At 44.5% G+C, this 25,720-nt stretch overlaps 1 long non-coding RNA gene across 1 annotated transcript; it reads right to left on the bottom strand.

Moving 5' to 3' along the window:
* LOC128350449 (uncharacterized) lies at window positions 1-25,098 on the bottom strand. Its single transcript, XR_008319331.1, has 2 exons — window positions 25,019-25,098; window positions 1-218 (listed from the first exon to the last, which is right to left on the bottom strand). It is a non-coding gene; the product is annotated as an uncharacterized LOC128350449 (long non-coding RNA).
* Between the last annotated feature and the right edge of the window lie 622 nt (window positions 25,099-25,720).

The raw sequence follows: 25,720 nt of genomic DNA, 5'->3' as shown, positions 1-25,720 counted from the left end.
TCCGGTAACATAATAATTTGTTTGAAGTCAAAAATGCAGCTGAGGAATAGAACACACACACACACCACTTTTTAAAAACTCTGTTCCATTGGATTTCCTTCTTCTTCTTCTCCATTGGATTTTCCGTTCCCCTGAAAGGTCTGCGGCTTAGTGGTAGAGCACAGCGTTTGCATATAAAGGTTCCTTTGTTCAGACTCTTGCATCCTTGATAATGACCTCTAGAATAACAAGAGAACCATGATCAAACAGTGGTAACATTTAGGATGTGCACAGAACAGATTTAGCATTTCATTTTGAACTTGGAACAGAATAGTAAATCCCTGGAACATTCCTTCAGAACAACCGGTTGAGCCAGTTGTTCTGACAGAACAACTCCTTTCTGACTCAGAATTTTCCAAGCACCATTTTGGATTCCAAACTGGAGCTCTTCTGGCCTCTGCACATGCATTTCAGATTCCAAAATGGCACTCGGAATGCTTGGAATGTTCTGACTCTAAATGGACCATTCCATTTTGAGCTCAGAACAGGCCCTTCATGGTCCAAGCTCGGAACACTTGAAATGGCCCATTTCAAGTCAGAATGTTCCGAGCACGGCACGTTCTGCACATCCCTAGTAACAAGTATCCAAGAAAATCCAAAGAAACAGCTATGCAGGAGGTGGAAAGGCTCCATTTATTTCCTAGTTTATGTGCAGCTGTTCCCAAGTGGTAGTTTTTGTCTGGGGATTCAGATCAAAGTTCCATCTAGTCCAATAAAAATACTGGTTCATACACTGGTCAGCCAGATGCTTCCAGTTGGCCCGCAAGCTGGGCATGAGGCCAGAGTCAACTCCCATTGTTTCTCCAGCAATAATTGGTATCCAGTGACACTGCCTTCTGGCCACAGAGGTTCCACTTAGTTACAATGATAATAGTTGCTGATGGACTTTCTCCACATCTATTTGTCTAACCCCATTTTTAGTTCTCAGTGTCAGATACAAAGGAGTATGTCTTCCTTACCTATAATGGTAAAATAGGCTAAAGAATGTTAGTGAGGGATTCTGTCTTTTCTCCCTCCTGCATGAGGAACTGGAATTGTCAACATGCCATCTATGAATGGTATAAGAACTCTGTACTCCTTTGCATTTGGTTCGCTACATAAGAGAGACATTGTTCTTTGGCAGCTGTGTTCATCTGTTCTAAGACCCATTCCACTCAACTCAACCATTCTAGTCTCAAATTAGTTTACTTCAAGGAAAGGAGCAGAATAATCAAAGAGCTGCTGCATTATCTCTGGCATGACTTGGAGAATATATATGTCACACAGCAGCTCACTTTCTGAAGTGAGAAAAATGTGCCTGCAATCAATTGTGTGGCATGACACTAACTTGGTACTACGGTAGTAGTGCAAGCTTTACTCTTTCAATTCAGTGTTTTATGATAGATGGGTGGAAAGCATAGGTTCGGACACCTTAGTTCAGATACCTTACCACCCTATGTGCTTCAAAAGGCAATGTACTGAGAATGTATGTGGAGGCCATCATGATGTTTTGACACCCTCCTAGCATGTCCTCCCTTTATCATATTAGGTAGGGGGTGCTGTTCATTCAGTGGATATTCTATAGGGGCTCCAAACAGTTTAATGAAAATGAAGGCCCTTCCCATGTGACATTCTGGGAGGGCACTGAGATGTCCACGGAAGAGACTCACTCCTGGCATGTCCCTTTTCTAATCATGTGGACTAGTAAGTTGATCCTGATGATCCTGATGCTGAAAGACATGGTTGAATGGTTTGCAGTGGAGGAAGGAAAGCCCGGAAGCCCACTTTAAGTCAATGCAAAACTGCAAAATCACTAAATATGACTAATCAGATATGATGGGAGCTATTTACTTTATTAAATGAATGTAATAACATTAAAATTAATTAAATAGCAAGTGCTCAAACACTTGGCAGTCATCTCAGTGCCTTGTACTCATTCACCACTACTGGGGAAATGGCAAAAAGTTCATTTCTTATGGAACAACTGGGTACTGATACCCATATTATTTGCCTTATTTCTTTATGAATAAAAGGCTAGAGATTGAATTTTCCAAATAAAATAAAGCTAAAAATTCAGGAAAGAGGCCTTAAATATCTTTGAGAAGGGCAGGGTCTTGTAACCCCCTCCTGCTGGTTACAACCTATGTCTCCAAGATGGAGAGGCTCTCCACACCAGCCACGTGGAGAGCCAGGTGGGGTTCAATGGGGAGAGCAGGTCAAATCCGCTTTCCCCGCACATGTGTGGGTAGCCGTCCCTGGGTGGCTGGATCAGCCACCCACATGATTATGAGCTCCATCACGAAGCCAGTAGGGGTGGTGGGGATCAGGGCCCCCCTGGCCCTTGGAAGTCCCAGGATGCCCCACACAAGTGCACAGGGCATTCTGGGGAGACCCTCGAGGCTGGGAGGCTTGCTGTAGCCTCCTGGTCAGGGGTCTCCTTGAGAGTTGCCATAGCATGGAGCCGTGGTGACTCACAACCAATCAAATGGGGTTAGCAGAGCATTAGCTCCGCTAACCCTGTTTAACAGGGGGTGGGGGATTTAGCAGGGCTAGCAGCTGGGACCCTCATGGCTCCCAGTGCTGCACACATCCGCTCGAAAGCGGGCTGGGCTCCCTTAGCCTGCTTTCAAGCAGTTGTAAGAATAGCCTCAGAAACTGCTAGAAAACAGGACTTGTTCTTATGATCAGGTGATGTTAGTTATACCACGAAAAGTCAGGTTGTGGAGGCATGCATGCTGTCGGGGTGTGCGAACTGGTTGGAGCTTGAACTGGGTTTGAATTGAACTGACTCGGTTTGACCACTTTGAGCTCAAACTGGACCAGCCCTCCAAAAAAGGGTTCCAGGCCGAGTTTGAGCCAAAATGGGCCTGGTTTGACCAGTTCTAGTGCTTGCTGGTTTGACCAGTTATAGTGATTCCCCTATACAATCACTGGGTTGAAAAATGGCAGGCAGGGGATAGGTGGAAGCTTATCTTGTATAGTGTGGCAGCAGCGTGGCTCCTCTGTGGCAGCAGGCCAATGGCAGCTCCCCTAGACCCCACCAGCACTACAACCAAACCAGTTCTAGAACCAAAACACTAGAACCAGACAGTTCTAATCGACTCAAACTTGAACCAAACCACCCAGAGCAGATCTGTTCACACCCATAGCATGCTCCCATGAAAGCTGATAAAGTGATCATGTGCCAGATCCACTGTTGGCTGGGCTCTACTCCCTGTCACACATTCAACCATGATAGTCACCATAGATTGGATCATAGAGCACTGATCATGGTTCAATGTCCAGTAGGGCACGGTGCCTAGCCAATAATGGAAGTGGCACACAATCACGTTACCAGCTTTCGCAGGAGCATGTGTGCCTTTGCCTCCTAACTTTCAGGGGCAAAGCAGTGCCTGATTGTGAGAATACACCCATAGGCATATGAGTCTTCCAGGTGTTGCAATGCAAATTTCCACACTTCTTTCCAGATCATGTATTTGTGGTCCCTTCGGAGCACCTCCATAAATACAGCAGCAGAGGTAGGAGCTGCAGGGTGCCTGATTGTGGTAGGAGCCAGCCAGACCCTCCTCTCAGCCAGTGGGAGAGCAAGGGGGCCGGAGAAGGGACCGCCCTGGGCTGGGCTGGCATGACCTGTCAGGCTGGCTCATGGTGGATGCAACAGGATGGCTGCCCCACCCCCTTGCTTTGGCATGGTGGGATAGTACCTGAAGTGGGGGCAAGGTTTAGGGTAACAGCTGCCCAGGAAGCTGCTGAGAAAGCAGCTAGGCTGACAGCGTGGCCCAGAGTGAGGGGCCAGGGGGAATGCACCAGGATTGCCCTGGATACAGCAGGCATTATTTAAGGAACAGGTGGCTGAGGATGAGAAAGCCAGCAGGGATAGTAGCTGGCCAGCCCTAAAGCCTCCCAGGGAGCAGGGGAGTGAACTCTCCCACTGACAAGTGCGGGAGGGCCAGCATGAATACTAACCCCTCCCCACCACTTCTGAGACCAAAGCTCACCATACGACTGCATGGAACAGGACCCACCACCACTCACCAAAGGCAGTGGGAAGGGACATCGGACACCTGCCTATGGGTGAGCTCAGTGAGTGCTCCGATTCCCCGGGCATCGGAGGCAGGGCCTGACAGCAGGTATTTATTTATATCCAATTTGCATCAGTTCAGTGGTTAGTACTCCTCCTAAAGAATCCTGGGATTTGTAGTTTGATGAGGTGCTGAGGATTCAGTTAGAGATCCACAGAACAGCTGTTCGTTACAGAACTGCTGTTCCCGTGGTTCCCTTGAAAGGGGGTAAGACTGTTCAACCAGTTTAAGTCCGTACTCTGGCAATCCCAGTGAATTCCATCCTGCTGAGATACAGCATTTGGTCTTCACTGCTAAGTCTCTAAACTGAAGCCAAGCTGTCAAAACTACCGTTTCCAGCTGGATGAGAGAAGGATAAAAATAGAAGAAGAAGAAGAAGCAGGGTGTGTGTGTGTGTGTGTGTGTGTGTGTGTGTGTGTGTGTGTGAGTGAGAGAGAGAGAGAGAGAGAGAGAGAGAAAGGTTATATTGATTCATATATGCAGCAGTGGAATAATGGCAACAAATTAAGGAAGCATGTTAATATTTTAATTGGGGAATTGAATAGATTTGGGCATGCTGGATGATTGGGTATTTTTTCAATGTTTTCTTCCCTTTCATGTTAATATTCTCCTTTTCTTTCAAGGATCACTTCTCACCACACTGCCAGTTAGCCTGTATAAAACAGCATGCGCTGATGATTTCCAATGTGGAGCCAAGTGGAGATGGAAACATTCTTGAAAACTGCAGAGCAGCTGCAAGCTGCACCAAGCCTGATATATACCACAATCTTGAAGCTATAATTTCACGATGGCTGCAATCCCATCCCACTCCATTCACATCAAGGGGAGGTTCAGTACTGGCTTCACTAGGGCCAGAATTGCACCATTTGCATTGCTGGCATCTTTTTTGAGTAGTAATTCCAATTTTAAATTGCAGGGAGCAAAAAGTAAAGGGTTAGACACCAATAGCTGGGATTGAACCAGCCACATGTTTATTAAAGAAACGTAGCTTATTAGCCCAGTTACTAATTCAAAATGTGGAGAGAGTGGTTCTAATTCTTCTTGTTGCAATGCTCATGAACCCCTGAGCCACCTACTAAATAGACTTATTCACACAATCATTTGAATCTAAGTTTAATGTGGGTTACAAACATTGAAGTGATTGTATGAACTCATGCCAAGATGGTTTTGTTACAGAATGTGAGCTGTCTGTGTGGCTTTCAGAACAAACACCAGTGCAAGGTTTAAGAGAACTTTACTTGTTAGACAAACACTTAGAGGTCATTGCATAGCTTGCTGACTCACACACAGAGGAACAGGAAAGGAGAGTAGAAACTCCCATCTAGCCCAGCCTACACAGAGGAAACTATCATGCCCTCTCTAGCTTCACAGTCAATTACATACAAACTACACAGCAAGTTAGGCTGCAGCTGTTGCATATCCCAACAGGTTTATGGCCCAAGATTCCCACCTTGGCACGAGTTCACACAATCACACTAATGTTGGCAACCCACCTTAAACCTAGGTTTAAATGATGGTGTGAACAGGCCTGACTCCTGCCATCCTAGTACTTTGATCTACAACAAACAGTTCTGAATCCATGGTTCACCAACAGAAATGGAAAGAGGCAAAAGTCTCATCCCACCAGAGTCTAAGGTGGTCAGTACCCCCTAGGATTCTAATCCACCCACCTAAACCATTTTACAGAGTTAGACTCAAAGTACGTCCAGGGTAGTGGTGAGTTTTGTTTGTAAAGCTCCTCTTCCTCCCCTATGCCCTCCAACATTTCGCCAGTGTATATGGTGGGTTGCCATATACTTAGCAGATTCCAAGTGAGAGACACATTCATGGCTTCCAAACCACTCTGCAGCCCACCAGCACTGCTTCTGGTGGTGGAGCTGCTCTATGGTTCCATGGAGTGCAATATCACACTTGCAATGGTACTCCCAGCATTCCCCTGCAGATCAGACTGAGGTTATCTATCCTGGTCAAATGCAGTTTAACCACAGCAGTTTAACCAGAATTGCCCAGAAATTCTGGATGCTCATAATCAGCTCTTCAGGGCTTAGCCATCCTGGTTAACTCTTTAAACAGGATTTTTAAAAGTGGTGAAATCTGCCTTATTTCAAGTCAGAACATTACAAAGAGTTCTGGATGTGAAGCCCCTCCTTGGACCATGATTTCATCCCCATGCAGAGGGAAAAGGTTTTATATTAAAAAAATTTCTTCCCCATTGAAAAAGCATGCAGTAAAAGTGAAAATATGTTGAATGTTTCTGTGGTTGCAAAGAATTTCTCACTTTCCATTTTAATCTTTTTTTAAAAAATTGTTAAAGTCATTTTTATTCCTTTTAAAAGGACTGCTTATGATGAGGAAGAAAAAAATTAATATAAAATCAAAAGAATGTACTTTCCCCTCCACATGGGGGTAGAATGATGATCCAAGGAGCGGCTTCAGATCCATTACCTTTTGTAAAGTTCTGTCTTGAAACAAGCCAGATTTCACCCTTTTTAGCTATTTAAAAGAAATTTTTCAAAAATTCACCAAAAATCAGGGGATGGATCCATGGCTTTGGAAGAAATTAATACTGAGTCCTGCCATTGTGTGATTCATGTGTTAGATTTCATAGCTGTATGCCCATCCGTTACAGAAATATAAAAGGGGGGCAAAAGTGGCATCCGCAGGAGCGGCCCGTGAACGTGCCACCAGGGGGTAGGGCAGCGGGTGGCTTCTTTAAGTGTAAATGGAGCCACTGCTCCATGCTGCCCAGCAGCCCCCGCGGCGGGGAACCACCTCTGCCACTCACCTGGCCACAGGCGGGGGGCTCCCCTCCATGGGAGCTAGGTGAGTGGTGGAGGCAATTCCTCACTGCAGGGACTGCTGAGCAGCATGGAGCACCGGCTCCGTTTACACTTAAAGAAGCCGCCCCGCCCCACCCCGGAGGCAGGTTCACGGGCCACGCCTAGGCCTCCCGTTACCCCTTTTCAGGAAGGCAATGGCCTGATTCTTCAACATGGGGGTGGAAAGATGGTCCAAGGAGGGTCTTCAGTTTCAGTAGTTTTAATAAAGTTCTAGCTTGAAAAAAGGAATTTCACAATTTCTAGCAATTTTTAAATAAAAATTACAAAAATTTACCACAAATCAGGGGATTTACCAGTTATCTTCAAATTCACTACAGGGGGCCCTGACCTTCTTCCTCACATTTGTGGCACAATGCTCTAGGATCAACCAGTGATTTTTTTGAAACCGCCCCCCGATTTCCCTATTTATCACTATGGAGGGAGATCAGAATTTAAGTTGGAATGCAGATTCCAATTCCGAATTTGATCCAATATCCAATGCTATGGCATCACCAAATCCAAAATTGTTGAAGTCAGATCGGGTCAAATCCATGTGCACAGGTTCTCTCTCTCTCTCTCTCTCTCTCTCTCTCTCTCTCTCTCTATACACACACACACACACACACACACACACTAGCTGGCCTAAGTGCAGAGCATCTGTGCCTCTAGTTCCCCCGCCACTGCCTTCTCTCCCCCCCTCCCCCTCCACTTTCTCTCCCCATCCTCTTTTGGCCTTATGTTCCCCACCGCCATCGCTTTCCTCTCCTGTGGCTTGCGAACTCTCATGAAAGCTGCCACGCATGGGATTAACGATGGATACGTCTAAGAGATAGAGAGATATTTCATTCATTTATTATTTCTTTTTTAAAACATAAAACAAATAAGAAAATGTAACACAGTGTTAATTTTTTCAACCAATTAATAACTAAACAAATGAGTTTCTTAATAATGATAAAGAGAGGCATAATGGAACGTACGAACAGAGGAGGCTGAGGCTTCTCCAAGTTTGCAGGCAGGAATCTCTCTCAGCCCTATCTTGGAGATGCCAGGGAGAGAGCTTGGAACCTGATGCTCTTCCCAGAGCGGCTCCATCCCCTGAGGGGAATATCTGACAGTGTTCACATATCAAGTCTCCCAATCATATGCAACCAGGGCTGACCCTGCTTAGCTAAGGGGACAAGTCATGCTTGCTAACACAAGACCAGCTGTCCTCGGAGACACACCCAAAAAGCCTGCAGCACATCCCTTACCTCAGAAAATCCACACAAACTCTGTTGGGCCTTAATTATGTAGTATCTTTTGCCATCAAAATAATATGTATGTAAAACAAATATCAGTTATCCGAATCTGTTATGCAAAACTCTCTTTCAGGGGCATAACTATAATAGGGCAAGGGGAGACAAGCGGAGAGCTGTCTGGGGGCCTTGTGGGGGCAGAGGCAAGTCACATGACTAACCCACCCACCCCACCCAGCCATGCACCCGCCCGGGCTTCCTTCAGTTGTATTCATCATCCGAAACTGATGTGAGTGTTAAGACCTGGAGCTTCCGGAACAGCATATCTTTCTCTAGTACCATTTAATGACTTGCATCATCCACAATTTACAAACCCTTTTACAAATAATTTAGGATGATGTTCTATTGTGGCACATAGGTTTATATATATATAATTTTGCTATGCTTTTTGTTACCATTATTCAGCCTCATTCTTTACTTCATGAGCTGAGCTTCAGTGTGTGTGTGGATGGTGGGGGGGGGATTTTAAAATCTTGTCTCTGGGTCCACTCCAACCTTGCTACACCCCTGCTCTCTTTCATCTAATTTTGCTCTGTGTCTTTAGTATGACATCCTGCCCTTTTATTTTCATATAAACAGCTGCCCAATTCCTTTCTCCATCATATTAACCAAGGCTGCAATCCTTCACACAGCTACAGTTCTTAATGCCCATTCACTTCAATGGGATTTAAGCAGCCTAGCTATGTGTAGAATGTTTTGCATGCCTTCCAGATTGTTTGATTCAAAGTAGTTTGCCACAGATCTATTTGTGCAATTTTTAACCCTGAACTGATTTTCTTTCTAACATAATATCAATATAAGTTAATTCTATGTATTGGATTTGTTCATAATGAAGTAGCTTTATGCTAGCTTGAGGGATTGTATTGAATTCTAAAATTATTGGAATCTCCCTAAAGTTATCCCCCCCCCCATTTTTTATTTCCTTTTGCAAATGAAGCTCTAATACTTGGAAATTCTTAAATATGTATGGATTGACTTATGAATCTGCAGGCATTTGCAAATTTCCCTTGAGAGCGTGTATTCCTGTATTAAAACTCATCTGGTAACTGCAAGTGTCAAAATTATTTCTCCTCTGCTGAATCAGCTTAGGTCTGTCATCCCATCTCAGAGGAGAGGAAAATTAAAAAGGAATTTCTTTGCTTCATAGCTTTGAAATAAGAAATGTCTTCTAGAAATAAGAAGTGTATTCCCAAACATACATTCCAGATATGGGATGAGACCCATATCCATGGATGTGCCAGGTTTTTCCTTTCTGCAAGGGAGGAGGGACATTTTTTTCACAATTCTTCTTTCTCTCTGCAGCAGCCTGTGCCTCCCAAAACTATGTCCCTGAGGGTCCCCCAACTGACTGCAGAGGGAAAGGGGTCATAAATCCCCTTCCCACAACAGAAAAATGTGGTGCGCATACGTGGAACGTTAGTCTGGACAATAGCCACTAACTGAATCCCTCAAAACATCTCAGAGGTTCTTGAAATCCCCCTCAAAAGTATAGCTCGAAATTGCACCCTATTTTGTGAGGGCAAAATTTGCAGTGACTTTTGCTGGTTCTGTAGAGAAGAAGCAATGGTACAAGTTTTGATGGAAACAAAACAAGCAATTGTTATTATGGCAAGATGTTCATCAATGCATGAAGAACTACTGGGATTATATATTCACTCTACAGCCAATCAAATAATGGATTCTGAATCTTTCTAAGGGCTGCTTATAGGACAATACAGTACAATACAGTATTTGAACTGTTTGGTCAAACCACACTCCATATGATTATAAAAAGTATAACAGTGAACAAGGAAGGGCAGTGAAGCCTGCATGCTAACATCCCTAATTGTTTGTTGGGAGGGACAAGTCAGGCATAGTGTCTAAAGCATCCCTAAGTTTCAATCAATGTTGACCAAGGGCAAACAAATTGGAAAAAGATACAGGATATGCATAGCAGATTAATGGGATTTAATTATGGGCGAACTCTCACAAGCATCCATAGGGCTGGGGGGATCCAATCTCCACATGATGGGGAAATTGAGAAAAGCAAAGTTTCCAGTCACAAGGAAAAGGCTGTACATCTGTACAGTTGTCCGTGCAAATACTCACAGAATTTTAGAGTTTGGAGGGACTTTGGACATCTTTTAGTACAACCTCCTTCTCAAACTCTGAAACCCTTCAGCAAAGGAGAGCCTACCATGGCATGAGGCAGATGGTTCCACTGTTTTACAGTTAGGGAGTTCTTCCTAATATCTAGGCTGAATATGGTAATCTCAACCCACTGGTTCTCGTCATCCCCTCAGGAGCAACAGAGCACATATCTGCTTTTTTCTTTTATGCAACAGCCCTTCAGATGTTTGAAGATAGTTAACATATGTCCCCCTAGACCCCTCTTCTCCAGGCTAAACATACTAGGCTCCATGCAGACATACAAGTAGACGTTCATAGATCTTTCATCTATGAGTGTTTACTCTTGAGAATAAGAACAGACAACTGCAGGGGCGTATCTAGGGTACGGCAGGCAGGGTATGTGCCCTGGGCGCCACTTGAAGGGGGGCGCAATTTCTTAAAATTATTTTTTTTAAAAAAATGGCCACCAAAAACAAAATGGCCAGTGCACATGCTCAAAGGGCCTCTGTGAGGCCCTAGGCCATGCCAGGCCTCACAGAGGCCATTTGAGCATGCGTGGTGGCCATTTTGTTTTCAGCGGCCATTTAAAAAAAAAACAATTATTTTTAAAAATGGCCACTACACATGCTCAAATGGTCTCTGCGAGGCCCTAGAGGACAGTGGGGGGAGGGGTAACCTTTGCATACCCCCCACCCACAGTCTATAAGAAGCCCCCCAAAGGGGCTACAGGTTTTTAAAAAATAATTTAATATAATACGTCACTGTACACATATTCAGTTAGGCACTATGGATAGAAAATCAGGGCTAGTGAATACTGAGCTGAAGCTTATGAGCTAGGATTGTATTCATTTGCTCTTACTTTGCTTCTTATGATAAGTGAGTTAAATGTGATGTCTTAATAATATGGCTATAAATGGTGAGTTTGTCTTTGAATCAGTGTGAAATCCTTAGTATTAAGGCCCACTGGGAGTTTCTTGCTCTCTTTCTCTCATTTTAACTGTCTTTCTGAAATACTAGAATATATTCCAAGTAGTGACACAGTTTACTCTGCGTATCCTTTAATTATTTTCAGAGTATCTGGGAAAAGCCAAATTCTCAATTTATTTTTAAAACGTATGTAATAGTGATGCTACAATGCATAGTAGAGAATTAGACAGGCACTTCTGTTAAGTTTTCCAAGTACACCTCCATATAGTATTTGGGTATTTCATGAGCCCCAGCATACTGAAATTTGTAGTTTTCCAGAATTTTTTGGTCTAGCTATGTCCACTGCTAAATAGTTTTTGAAATTTTAAAAGATTAATGAGCTTGACCTGTATTTTTCAGCTGATATTATGGTAAAGTTATCTGAAAGATGGGTGTTAGATGTTTGGACAGGGGACGCAATTTCAGTGCTTGCCCTAGGCGCTATTTTCCCTAAATACGCCTCTGGACAACTGTCACAGGTTATATCTGCATAGTTCATATCACGGTGAATCATTTTGGACTCAATGAAAATCCTAGGCTTGGATCCCTGCCTGGGTATATTCGCTAGGGATGTGCAAAATGTTTCAAAGTTGACACGTTTTAACTTGAAATGGGCCATTTTGAGTATTTCAAGTGGAAACAAAATACCCTCTAAATAAAGGGCCTGCTTCAATCTTGAAACAAAACAACCTCACTTCAATTAAAACATTTTGAATGCCATTTTTTATTCTCTTGCTGGTTGATTTTCTGGCATTGACTTCTGGTTGGCTTGCAATCTCCTTGCTTCTTGGTTGGCTTGTTAGCAAACAAATCAAGTGTTATCATGGGCAACTGTGCCCTCATTGACACAGGGGACAGAGGAAGTGGGAAACACAAAATGTATTCAAAGGAACAGCGAGGCAGAGGGAGCCCTTATGCCTGTCTTGAAGAGGATACATCAAGGGAGGAGGAAGTAAGGTTTTATTTTGTGGTTTTCTTTTCTTAATCCTGAATATAATAATATGCTGTGCTATTGCTGCTATAACTATCTGGTTTTGTTGGATCTCAAACTGACAAAGGCAGAACATGGGAGCCTTGAGTTGTGGTTGGTTTATTTGTGAGATGGTGTGGTGGCGAGAAATAGACAGGGGCAGGTGTGTGTGTGAGATATTTCTTGGTGATTGCTGTGATGAGCTGCATGTCTGGCCTTGAGACTAACTTGTATGTATGTATGTATGTATGTATTTGATTGTTATACCGCTTTTCCAAAATGGCTCAGGGTGGTTTACAATTAAAAAATAAATATAAATATCAATTAATTAAAACATCATAAAAACAATTAAACAATCAGAACAATTAAAATCCTGAAAACCAGGTTAAAATATTAAAACTAATTAAAAACCCTGGAAGGCCAGGCAAAACAGATAGGTTTTAAGGGCTCTCCTGAAGGTCAACAAAGATTGCAGATTTCTCCTGGGAGTGCATTCCACAGCCCAGGAGCAGCTACAGAGAAGGCCCGCCTCTGAGTCACCACCAAACGAACCAGTGGTAACTGGAGACAGACCTCCTCAGATGACCTTAACGTGTGGTGGGGATCATGTAGAAGATGGCACTCTCTAAGATAACTCAGACACAAGCCATTCAGGGCTTTAAAGGTAATAACAAGCACTTTGTACAGTGGTCCCTCGACTTACGAAGATAATCCGTTCCGAACACACGTTCGTAGGTCAGAATTTTCGTAAGTCGAAAAGCACATCCACGGAGGTCCGGAAACATTCGTAGGTCGAGGAAACCGCATCTAAACCGGCAACGACTTCCGGTATTTTTTGTCGTTCGTATGTCGAAATCTTCGGATGTCGAGTACTTCGTAAGTCGAGGGACCACTGTATTATGCTCAGAAACGAATCAGCAGCCAGTGTAACTGTTTCAAAATAGGCAAAATATGGTCTCTCCGGGTTGCCCCAGAGATAAATCTGGCTGCCGCATTCTGAACTAACTGAAGTTTCTGGACTACATAAAAAGGCAACCCCACATAGAGCACATTGCAATAGTCAAGCTGGGAGGTTACCAGCTGATGCACAACGGTTTTGAAGTCATCCTCTTCAAGGAATGGGTGCAGCTGTCGAATCAGCCGAAGCTGATAGAAAGCACTCCTGGCCATGGCTTCCACCTGAGATACCAGGGTGAGGCTTGGGTCCAGGAGTACTCCCAAGCTGTGCACCCGCTCCTTCCGTCTTGCTTGCATTCCGCTTCAATTTGTTATCTCTCATCCAGACAATTACTGCCTGTAGGGGCATTTAGAGAATGGGGCAATTCTCACGATCAACAAAAATTGGGCTAGCAGTGGCTAGCCCGATTTTTGTTGACCGTAAGAACCACCAGGCTCACAGCCGAGCCCGGTGGTTCTTGAGCGGCTAACCCACTCGAGAACTCCTGCCAAAAAGCAGGTTTGCTGAGCGAGCGCTCCAGCAAACCTGCTTTTTAGGATCGTGAGAAGCTGCGCCATGCCACGCCTTTGTGCCACGCCTACTCAGAAGTATACCCCCGGCCGGGAGGTGAAAACCACCTCCTGGCTCCAGGGGTCTCCCAAATATGCCCTGCGCACTTGCGCAGGGCATACTGGGGGTTGCGGGGGCCGCACGGCCCCCACTTCCCCCACCCCCCGCTGGCTCCATCATGGAGCCGGCCATCGTGTAGGCAGCTGATCCGGCTGCCCAGGGCTCCCTGCCCGCTTGTGAGCGGGGAGAGCGGGCTTAGCCCACTCTTCCCGCTCACTGTCCCAAACCGGGTCTCACTGATTGTGAGACCCGGTCCATTGAGTGCCATTTCCTGAAGATGAAAAGAAGTAGATTTGCATGTCATCAGCATACTGATGACTAAACCCCTACTAACTTGGCAAAGAGGCACCTTTTAACGTGGTGATACTCTTTATTTAGCAGGGGGAGAGTAACTGGCCCTATCCACCCCCAGCACAGTACCTCCAGAGACTGTTGCTGGTGTTTCTTTTTAAATTGTGAGCCCTTTGGGGACAGGGAGCCATCTTGATTACTAAACCCTTACTAACTTGGCAAAGAGGCACCTTTTAACATGGTGATACTCTTTATTTAGCAGGGGGAGAGTAACTGGCCCTATCCACCCCCAGCACAGTACCTCCAGTGACTGTTGCTGGTGTCTATCTTACGTTTCTTTTTAGATTGTGAGCCCTTTGGGGACAGGGATCCATCTTATTTATTTATATTTCTCTGTGTAAACCACCCTGAACCATTTTTGGAAGGGTGGTATAGAAATCGAATGAATGAATGAATGAATGAATGATAACACCCAGCACCAAATCTCCTGATGACCTCACCCAGTGGTTTCATGTAGATATTAAAAAGCATTGGTGACAGAATGGAGCCCTGATAGACTCCATATAACAGCTCCCATTTTGAGGAGCAACTGTCACCAAGCTCCACCATCTGGAATCTACCTGAGAGATAGGAGCGGAACCACTGCAAATCAGTGCCCCCATCCCCAACTCCCCCAGGCGATCCAGAAGGATAGCATGGTCGATAGTATTGAACGCCGCCGAAAGATCCAGAATAACCAGCAGAGTCACACTCTCTCTGTTGATTCCCCGGTAAAGGACATCCATCAGGCCAAGGCTGTCTCAACCCCATAGACAGCTCTAAAGCCACTTTGAAATGGGTTTAGATAATCAGTTTCCTCCAAGACTGCCTGGAGCTGATTGGCCACCACCCTCTCAATCACCTTGCCCAACCAAGGGAGATTGGAGATTTACCTGTAATTATCCATCCCTAAGGGGTCCAGGGAAGGCTTCTTTATGAGTGGTCTGACCATTGCCTCCTTCAAACAAGGAGGCACCCTACCCTCCCTCAGTGATGCATTTATGATATTAACTAGGCTACCTCCAACAATCTCCCTGCTAGATAGAAGCAGCCAAGTCGGACAAGGATCCAGAGAACAGGTGGTAGGCCGCACTGCCCCAAGCAGCTTGTCAACATCCTCAGGAGTCACAAATTGAAACTGATCCAATCTAATACTGCAAAAGGGATTACAGGAGATTAATACTGGAGATCTTATCTGCAAATAACCCATTAAAGGCATCACGGCAGAGCAACTCCGGGGACTGATTGGAAGTAGAAGGAGCAGAAACCAAACTCACAACCCGGGATAGCTCCGCCGAGCGTGAACCTGCAGCCACAATGCACGCAGGCCAGAATCTCTTTTTCACTGTGTGCACTGCCACCGCATAAGTCCTCAAATGGGTCACATGCTGAATCCTGTCAGATTCGAACCAAGTTCTCCTCCACTTGCACTCTAGTCGCCTACCCAACCACTTCAGCCCCCGCAATTCCACAGTATACCAAGGGACCATTTTTGCAGCAGGTCAGAAGGGACACTTAGAAGCAATCATGTCTACTGCCCTGATGAGTTCCCTGTTCCAGGTTCTCACCAGGGCATCAACAGAATCACCAGCCACACCGATGTCAAAATCCTCCAAGGCCTTTTGAAATCCTATTGGGTCCAGCAGCCTTTTCGGACGGACCATCCTAATAGTTCCATCACCCCTGTAGGGGTGGATTGCTGTGATACCAACCTTAACCAGGTAGTGGTCCATCCATGACAATGGGGAAACCACCGGATCCCCCACCCATGGAACACTACCCTGATCCGAACAAAAGACCAAATTGAGTGTGTGGCCGGCAAAATGAGTTGGTTCAGAAACTAATTGGAATAGGTCCATAGTTGTCATGGCCGCTATGAACTCCTGAGCTGCACCAGACAAGCCAGTCCCAAAGTGAATCTTGAAGTCTCCCAGCACCACAAGTCTAGGAGACTCGAACACCAACTCCACGACCAGCTCAGTCAGGGAGTCAGTTCGGCAGCAGAGTGGACAGTACACCAACAGAATTCCCAATCTATCCCAAGTTCCCAGCCTCAAACTTGTGCTTCGCGCACTGTTCTGGTTTCCTATGCGATCTGCAATCATTGCAAGGTATACTCAGTCAAAAATGTGGCTGAAGTAGCTCTAGTTGAGTGTATGGCTATGCTGCTTGCTACTAAGGGAGTTGCTGTGGCAGCTGTTGCAATGTTAGGAAGTAAAGAGTCATAATTCTGTGTGATAGAGTTACTTGTGCCAATGATGTTACTGCCACGCACACACTGTGGCTGGCAGTAGATTCTGGATCAGTGGTTCTTTTTTGGACATTTGTGAACTGTGTTTGAAATATTTGTTCTGTGTTGGGAGGGACAGATTCCCTTTTACTGTGTGCTTCTGCAGTGTTTTTCAAGGCAGAGTTGCAAAATGCATTGCAACTTGCAATCTCAACCTTGTGTGCGAATTCTGTGTGCAGTTTGTTCCAGTCATAGGGAACAATGAGGAAATTTGAAACATCTCATTGTGTTCCTAGGAAATTTGAATGAGGAAATTTGAAACACCTCATTGTGCTCCTAGGGACACCAAAGTGGGTTGTATGGTAGGGTATGATGTGTGCTACCTACCACCCAACCCACAAAAGAAATGGGTGAGCGGGCAGTTTTTAACAAATTTTAACCTTCCACAAAACCCACATAGGATCCTGCTGTACATGGAATTCAGTTTCATGCACATCCCTAATATTCTCATCTGCCATTCAGGTTCTCTTCTCCACAGGGCAATAACTATACTGATATAGCAGATCTATCAGAAAAACAACAGGTTTCAATTAGCAGAGAACCACAAATAATTAAATTCATATTTCAAAATTCAGATTGTATCTGAAATTACACCCAAATTGGTAAAAATCAGTAAAATCTGAATCTGATTTTTTTTTAAAATGATGATCCAAGGAAGGGCTTCAGATCCAGAATGTTTTGTAACGTTCTGGGTTGAAACAAGCCAGATTTCACCATTTATAGCCATTTTTTATTTCTTTTTTTTTAAAAAATCACCAAAAATCAGGGCATTGACCAGAGTCCTGCCAATTCATACTTCATGGATTCCAGATTTCATAACTGTATGCCCATCCATTCCAAAAATATAAAAGGGGAGCAAAAGAATCATGCTGTTACCAGTTTTCATGAAGGCAAAGGGCAGATTCCTCCACATGGGGGGCGGGGGGGAATGATGGTCCAAGGAGTGTCTTCAGTTTCAGACATTTTTCTATATTCCTGGCTGGAAATAAGCCAGTTTTCACCTGTCAGTCTTGGTATTAAATAATCAATTATTTGTGCCTGCACTACCCCTCTTCCTCCTCCTCCTCCTCCTCTTCCTCCTCCTCCGGAATTTTTCATCTTTCACAACATTCACTACATAATTTTTCTTCCTTTCAGACAAATTTAGGTAAAAGGTGACTATCAGACTATAAAGGCTGCTGTTGGAGTTTAGCCACTTCTAGTCAGTTTCTAATTGTAAGAAACAAAACCAAGTAAAGAAGATACTCTATCAAAATATATGAGGCTAATGCAAAGGAAGGGATGTGAAATGCACCATAGTGAACAAGCATGAATATTGTGACCATTCTGTGGCTTTTCAAAAATATGTCAGCCCCTCCCAACCCCCATATTTTCAGCTTCAAAATCAAAACTTTATATCAAAATAAAAGAACATTATATGCAACCCTATATTAGCTCACGAAACAGGTAGAAGCCTAGCTTGCTTGCTTGCTATAAATATCAATGTGAAAATGCTCGTTATTTTAATTTATTACATTGTTTGAGAAGCCTTGCTTTCTCCTCATATAACAATGTCCTGAGTGTGCACAATTATTTCCATTCTTATATTGCACTCTTCTAAAGGGATACCACATTGTGTTATGTTTCACATCTTTCCTGGCCCTCCTTAAAGTGGGCATGGGTTTTGTAACCTGGATTTCATCATTCAAGTGCAGAATGACGTCCTGGACATATGCAGCCATTTTCATTTCAATGTCTTGTGGTAGCAAACATGACTTGTCCCCTTAGAGAAGCAGGGTCCACCCTGGTTGCATATGAATGGGAGACTAGAAGTGTGAGCACTGTAAGGTATTTCCCTCAGGGGATAGAGCCGCTTTGGGAAGAGCAGAAGGTTTTCAAGTTCCCTCCCTGGCTTCTCCAAGATAGGAGTGAGAGAGATTCCTGCCTGCAACCTTGGAGAAGCCGCTCCCAGTCAGTGAAGACAATACTGAGCTAGATAGACCAATGGTCTGATTCACTATATGGCAGCTTCCTATGTTCTCAGGCTTCAAGGAAGGTAATCACACTCCACATCTGTAAATGGTTTGGGGATTTAAACTGTTCTTCAGCCCAACATTTCCAAAAAAAGTGAAATCTGAAGGAGAATGCCACAGTTCCTTGAATGAGAATTTTAAATCTGAGGAGGATTACATTTGAATGAGGAATTTAAATTTGCCATTTCTACTCTCCCGAGAAGAAATGGCAATTCAAAAAGAATTCCAGTATTCTTCCCAAGGATAAACATCAGAGAATTTTCTCATATGGTTTATCCACATCCACCAGACATGAATAAGGCTGTAGCTCAGTGGTACAGCATCAGCTGTGCATGCCGAGAGTCCTGAGTTCAATCCCTGGCATTCTCAGATAGGGCTAGGAAAGATTTTTGCCTGAAAGCTGGGAGAGCTGCTGCCAGTCAAGGTAGATAATCCTGAACTAGATGGACATACAGTCTGATTCGGTAAAAGGCAGTTTCTTCTGTTCCTATGGTTCCTATACATTTGTGCTCTGAATGGGTACAACAAATTTCACCCCGGAATCTCTGTGTTCAGTGGACTTACTGAAGCTCTTCTCCTCACAATCAGTGAGGAGGGCTTAACTGTCGGGAAGGAGGGTTTACCTTACCTTCCTTGCAGATGATCCGAGGGGGTTCCCTGCACAGGCGGATCAGTGGTGCAGTTGAGCAGCAGTTCTCCTGCCATCTGCCTGCACTTCACCCGGCAGCTCAAGGGATTGGGCGACGGGAAGCACTGCCATGGGACACCTTGCCCCCCCGGTGCACCCCCTCCTAGAGTGTGTCTGCCGTGGCTGCAAGCATTCCTGGTGCACCCCCTCCTAGAGTGTGTCTGCCGTGGCTGCAAGCAGCCGCAGCAGACACACGATCAGAAAAATGGCATTTAACCGAGCCTGCTGCTAGGAGCCACACAGCTCCCGTTACAGCACACGACCCGCCAAAACCGGGCTGGGCTCCTCTAGCCCAGTTTTGGCTGGCCGTGAGAATCACCCTCACTGTGTTACAAACTGACAACGCTGCAAACAGAATGAAGAAGCTCAGCAACTTACCATTCCGTTAAACCAGGCATACAGTCAGTGAGGAGATATATTTATCCTGAATGAGAGCTTAGAGTGAAAGCTAAATTCATAATGAGATTAAGAATTCTGAGTAAATCATCATAAAAGGAGCTGGTATGTGCTTAATACATGTAGAAACCAGGCTATTTACTTCAATGTTTAAAATATGGATTTGGGGGTTCTGACTGTAGGCATTCGTTTATGGTAATCTTGATGCCCAAATGGATTGTATGATTTAGCTCTGCCAACTGGGACATAAAATTTGATCAGAATTCCTTTTCATGTCTTTTCCCTGTGCTTATATTAACATCCGCTCAAAATAGGGCATATCAGATTGTGCAAAATATCTAGCTGATAAAATGAAATAAATTTGATCACCTTTGGTACAAGTGTAATTGCTTGTTATTTTTTGTTTAGGTAAATGATCAGAACAAAATATAACTGGGAGTGGACTGATAAGAGTTTGGATGCTAGTCACACGTGCACCGAAAACCAGGCTAAGGAAGCCCAGCCCAGTTTTCCGTGTGGATGTGTACCACTGGGAGGGGCACAGCTCCCAGCAGCAGCACGGCGGCAAGTCCACTTAGGAAGCCTGATGCTTAGTCTCGGTTTGGGGTGTGAGGGCACCCAAAAAGTGAGCTAAATGCTCATGTGTCGGTGCTATGCAGCTTCATGTGGCACCTACACCCAAGTAGCCTCCCGACTGGCATCAGGAGGCTCCCAATAAGCACTGCACATTCATGCGGTGCATTATGGAAGCTCGGGGGACCTCCCAACCTCCCAACCTCGCTGCTCCCTCCCTGCTACCAGAAGAAGATGGCGGCCAAATCAGCCATCCAGCATGGCATCGTGGTTAGAGTGGTGGACTGGGACAGGGAAGACCCGAGTTCAAATCCCCATTCAGCCATGAAGCTCACTGGGTGACTCTCTGGGCCAGCCACTTATCTCTCAGCCTAACTTACCTCACAGGGTTGTTGTAAGGATAAACATAACTATGTACATCACTTTGGGCTCCTTGGAGGAAGAGCAGGATAGAAATGCAAATAAAAAAATAAATAAACAAACAAAACAAAACATGGTACTACACTTTTTGTGGCTCCCTCCTTTCACCCCAACCAAGCCCATTCTCCAATTGTGAGAATGGGCTCAATGTCTTCCATATTAAATATTTATACCCATTAATGGAATATTCAGTGGAGATTCAGTGAATATTTGACATCAGAATTCACACAGGAGACTTCTAGGAGAACAATACATTAAGGTCGTTCACATGACCTATGTTTTGGGGCTGAGGTGGGCATGGGAAGGCAGGATCGTTCCTACTCTCCCCTCTCCAGATCACCCCCTTCCTCTTTTTGGCTTCTACTTGGGTAATAGTCTGGGGAAAAACCTCAGGCTACCGGGTGGGGCAGTGCTGGCATCAGGCTTGTTCCTGGTGCTCCCCACAAGCAGCCTGACCTGGGTAGGGCTACTTGTGCCCGGATAGGACTGCTCGTGTGAACTGCCTCATTGACTGACATCCTGACGACTGAAGCAGTGTAATGGGAGAAGCATCAGTGCTTCTGAAAAGTTCAACTAACTCAGCTCTTTTGCTGGCTTAGCAGTGAAGGAAAATTTTATGACCTCCCCTTCCCCAAGAAGCATTCTGAGCCACCCAGAAATATAATCCCTGAGGGCTGTGCAGCCCTCAGAAACATATTTTCAGGTGACACAGCGTGATTTTAGGGGAAGGGGAGGTCATTGAAACACAGACACACACACTCACTGGTGCATATTAGTCTGGAATTCTTCAGAAGCATTAGAGCTACACTGGTGCTTCTCCTGTTGCACCAATAATTCAGAAGCCAGGATTTCAGCCAGGATATGTACCAGAAGGACATGATACCATTAAGATAAAGCTGATGCAAGAAAGTTGCCTCTTTGTGTTGGTCTGTGCAATGTACAACCCAGCAATCCAGACAAAGCTCCTTGATCTTGTATTATATCTTACCATGTGTTTGATGCACCAAGTAACTTGCAGGCCCAGATAAGCACAAAATGGGGATGCAGTGGGGGTTACCAAGCTCTTTGTAGGCCACCAGATATAACTGATGAGCAGTGTTCAGCATTATTTGTCACAAGCTGCGTGAACTTCCTATCTCAAATAACAAGCAAACCATCCTCCATGTTTGAGCTAACAAGTGATGACTACCTTGAATAGTGAAGCTAATAAATATTTATATGCAAGCCTACCCACTCCATCCAGACCCCCAACCAGCACTATTATCCTTTTCCTTCACTTCCTCCAAACTTTCTAAGATGAAAACCATCCTATAACACAGGAATTATAAGAATTAACAGAGAGAGTCCTCTTCAGTCCTGCTACCCAATATATTTTCATGTGATCCACTAGGGGATAAGTAAGCTGTACAAGTAAGTTGTACTTGTAGGGTGTGGACACCCAATTTTATATTTAATATTAATTTATTTTAATATTTAAGATTAGCCTATTAACCATCCTTGGCAGCTGTACCATATTATTCCATATCGTTCATAGTTACACATGAACAACAATGCCCATCATCACCATCCCCAGGCACAAATGAGTGTGCCTGGGGATGATGGGAGTTGTAGTTTACATAGAAAACTAAATAAATAATAAACAAGATGGTTGCCTGTCTCAAAACAGAGGAGCCAGCTACAATACATGATTTATGGGCTAAATTTGGCTTGGTGTCTCAGTTGTTGTTGTGCAGACCTGTGTTAAACCAAGCTCAGGAAGAGGGAAGAGGAAAAGATCCATAAAATCCCTTTTATAGCAATTATATATCGAAGAGGAGTATTATACCTATTTTCTCCTATGTTCTGTGGACATGTGTTTCAGAATGCAACCCCGATAAACATTTCTTCCTTTGTGAATATGAGGTTTAAATGTGTAATATGGGAAATATACCATGCCTTTTTTATATATACTATTCTTTTCAAATCCCCAATGAGCTAATTAAAGCCATTATGAAGGCACCATGGCATGAACTATAAGACGCTCAGGGGAAGGTTTGAGGCAGGCAGATGATTGTTGTAGAAGCAATCCTTCTCCTCATTTTAGGTCACGAAGAATTTGTATTGCTTCCAGAATTGTCAGAATCTGTTCCAGGGATTATTTATAGCTGAAGTCACTGTCACCAAATTCCCCTCTCAGCTACAGCAGGCTGGGCCAAAACAACTGTAGCACTGCATTTATCTGTCAGTTAATTTGTACATAGTTCGGAAACTACAACTGGTACAGAATGCAGCAGCCAGGTTGGTCTCCAGGACAACATGAAGGGACCATGGAACTCCGATTCTGAAAGAATTGCACTGGCTGCCGATATGTTTCCAAGTGAAATACAAAATGCTGGTCATTACCTATAAAGCCCTGAATGGCTTATGTCCAGGGTACTTAAGAGACTGCCTTCCTTGTCAGGAACCCGGCTGCCTATTAAGATCATCTGGGGAGATTCAGTTACAGTTCCTACTGGCTCGTCCAGGGGTGACTTAGGACTGGGCCTTCTCAGTGGCTGCCCCAAGGCTTTGGAATGCACTCTCTGTCAAAATAAGACAGTCTCGATCTCTGATTGCTTTTAAAAAGACACATCTGTTTTCTCAGGCTTTTAATTAAAATAAATTTTAAACTGTTTAATTGTTTTTATCCAGTGGCATTATTTTAATTGTTTCACTCTGAATTGTTTTTAATTGTTTTTATTCTGTGAAAGTGTTTTAATTGTTTGTTTTTGTTTTTATATTATAATTTGGATTGTGTGCACCACCTAGAGATGTATATACCAGGCAGTAGATAGATAGATAGATAGATAGATAGATAGATAGATAGATAGATAGATAGGGCTATAGCTGGACACCAGACTTGAAGAAAAAAAGAACATTTTGCTAACTAATGGAGTATATGATGATGTGATTTATTTTCTGTCAAAGGTTTTTTTGAAAATGTATTTTCAAAAATCCAATTAGATTTCTAGACTTTAGATTATTTGCTAATAATAAAACTATTACTACAATATGTCAATCTGCCATAAAATAATAATGACACTCCCCCAATGCAGATTTAGGCTGTTTGCCATGTCCTTTATGAACTCTTTCTAGGCATTCCAGTTCAGCTTGGTATAATGTGAAATGAGTACATTCCACTAAGAGCCCTACAAGACTTCACCAGCACACTTCCTCATCTTCCAACTTGCCTGCAGTTTGCTCAGTTCTTCACACTTCTGTAATCGCACTTCACTCACCTTCATTCCCCTCCTTCAAAAGCTACTCTGAAACTCACAGTCAGGGAAGGAGCTGCCCTGCAGCTCTTCTCTCATATGGCAAATTGGGCTGTAAGGGGCAAATGCTTTCTGTTGTTGCTTATCTCTGGCCAGGAGAATTTCCTATCATCTCCATACCTGCTGCTCCTCCCCTGGCTGTGAGATAATCACCCACAGATGGGGAAATCAGATAAAATGCTGAGCATGGAGCTCTGAAGTTTGATTAGAGAGGCAGGAACAGCATCAGATCCAGCCTGCAGGCTGTCATTTAGCCATCAACTGTGCTAGAGTATTATAGGTGGACCTAGATTAGAAAATATTACATAGGAGCTCAAATCCCATCTTTGCTGGAGTTTTGCTGGTAGGCTTCAGGAATGCTATCATCTTTCATTCGCTGCTCTGCATGTGAAAGATAGTTACTTACCTGCAGAGAGCTGTGGTCATGTCCTGTACATTAGGGATGTGCAAACCAGTTTAAATTCGAACCGGTTTGAATTTGAACTGGTTTGGTTTGAACTCAGATCAAACAGGGCATTGCACTGACAATGCCAGTCCGAGTTTGAACCGACTGAGCCAGGTTCGGTTTGAGCCTGTTCGAGCCTGTTCAAAGGTTCTAGAGGCCATTTTAGATGTTGCCCTCTATTTTGTGTGACTTGTGTTCCTTGATTTCATAGGCTGAGCTCTTGCTTCCCTGATTGACCAGATGAGTCTAGCTCTCTGGTGGGCTGTGCACTGTGCTAGACCTCGAGAACTGGCACCCTATTGGACAGGGGGGAGGGCAAGGTGGGGGCTCCCAAAGGAGGGAGTTTCAAATCCAAAGGAGCGAGTTTCAAATCAGAGGCCAAGGCTCTGGCCTAGCAAAATCAGTTGCTGCTTGGCTTCCTTCTGGCCTGCTGTTGTTGGTGCTGCTGGTGTGGTGAGAGTCTGCTTGGCAGACTGCTGCGTTTTTGTTCCCAATCCCCTATTCCCTTCTGCTTGTTTCTCTCTCTCCCCACCTCTTCTCTCCCCTGCTTTAAACCTTTTCCCCCCTGGTGTGTGTTGGTTCTGCTGTGTGTTTGTTCTGCTGCTTCCCCCCCCCTGAGTGAGTGAGTGTGTGTGTCTCTCTCTGCCCCTTCCCCCCTCCTCTGGGCCCCCTCCTCTTCCCCCCTCTCTGCCCCTTCCCCTCCTCTATGGCCCATTTCCCTAACCCAGACCCCCCTTCCCCTCACCTTTTTTTGCTTTTGGTGGCTGCTGCTTTTAAATCTGTTCTCTGAGTTGAGATAGAGAGAGAGAGTCCTCCTGCTCAGCTCAGCAGCCACGGCCAGTTGTTTTTATTTCATTCTGGGTTTTTTTGGGGGGGGGGTTCCTCTTGCTTTTTTCTGGAGCAGGTGCTTTTCTTTGTTAATCCTTTTCTTGCTGTGCTTAGCACACCGCTTGCTCCAGAGTCTAGCACCTCTCTGTCCTCGCTGTTCCTTCCCTCCCCCCTCTACCACTTCTCCATCCCCACTCCCACAGGCTTTCCCCCCACCTGCCTTATTTATTTATTTTCTCAGTGTTTTTACTTTTAATTTGTTTTTTGGGGCAGCTGAAATAGCTGGAAAACTTTTCATTCTGTCCTACTCCCCCGCCCCCCGGCTGTGCCTGCCCGCCTTTGTTGTGCTAACCTGCCACTGGTCTGGAATTCCTTCTTTTTTCTCCTGACCAGTGTGGGGGCAGAAGATCTCCATGACAATGAGGGGGTAAGTGACTACTTTTTGTTGTCCCCTTCCCCCCCTTTAGTGTTCCTTATATAGAGCCTCCTTTTGTGTTTGGGTGTGGGGAGGTAAATTTTCTTTGTTTTTTTCTTTACAGGTTGTTTCTTGTTTTCGCAGGTTGTTTCTTGTTTTTAATAGGTTGTCACTTAGTTACCCCCCCATTGTGTATTTTATTGC

Source organism: Hemicordylus capensis, chromosome 3 (genome assembly GCF_027244095.1).
Source record: "Hemicordylus capensis ecotype Gifberg chromosome 3, rHemCap1.1.pri, whole genome shotgun sequence".
NCBI lineage: Eukaryota > Metazoa > Chordata > Lepidosauria > Squamata > Cordylidae > Hemicordylus > Hemicordylus capensis.
Note: the sequence above shows the minus strand (reverse complement) of the source record. Positions and strands in the feature narration are given on the sequence as shown.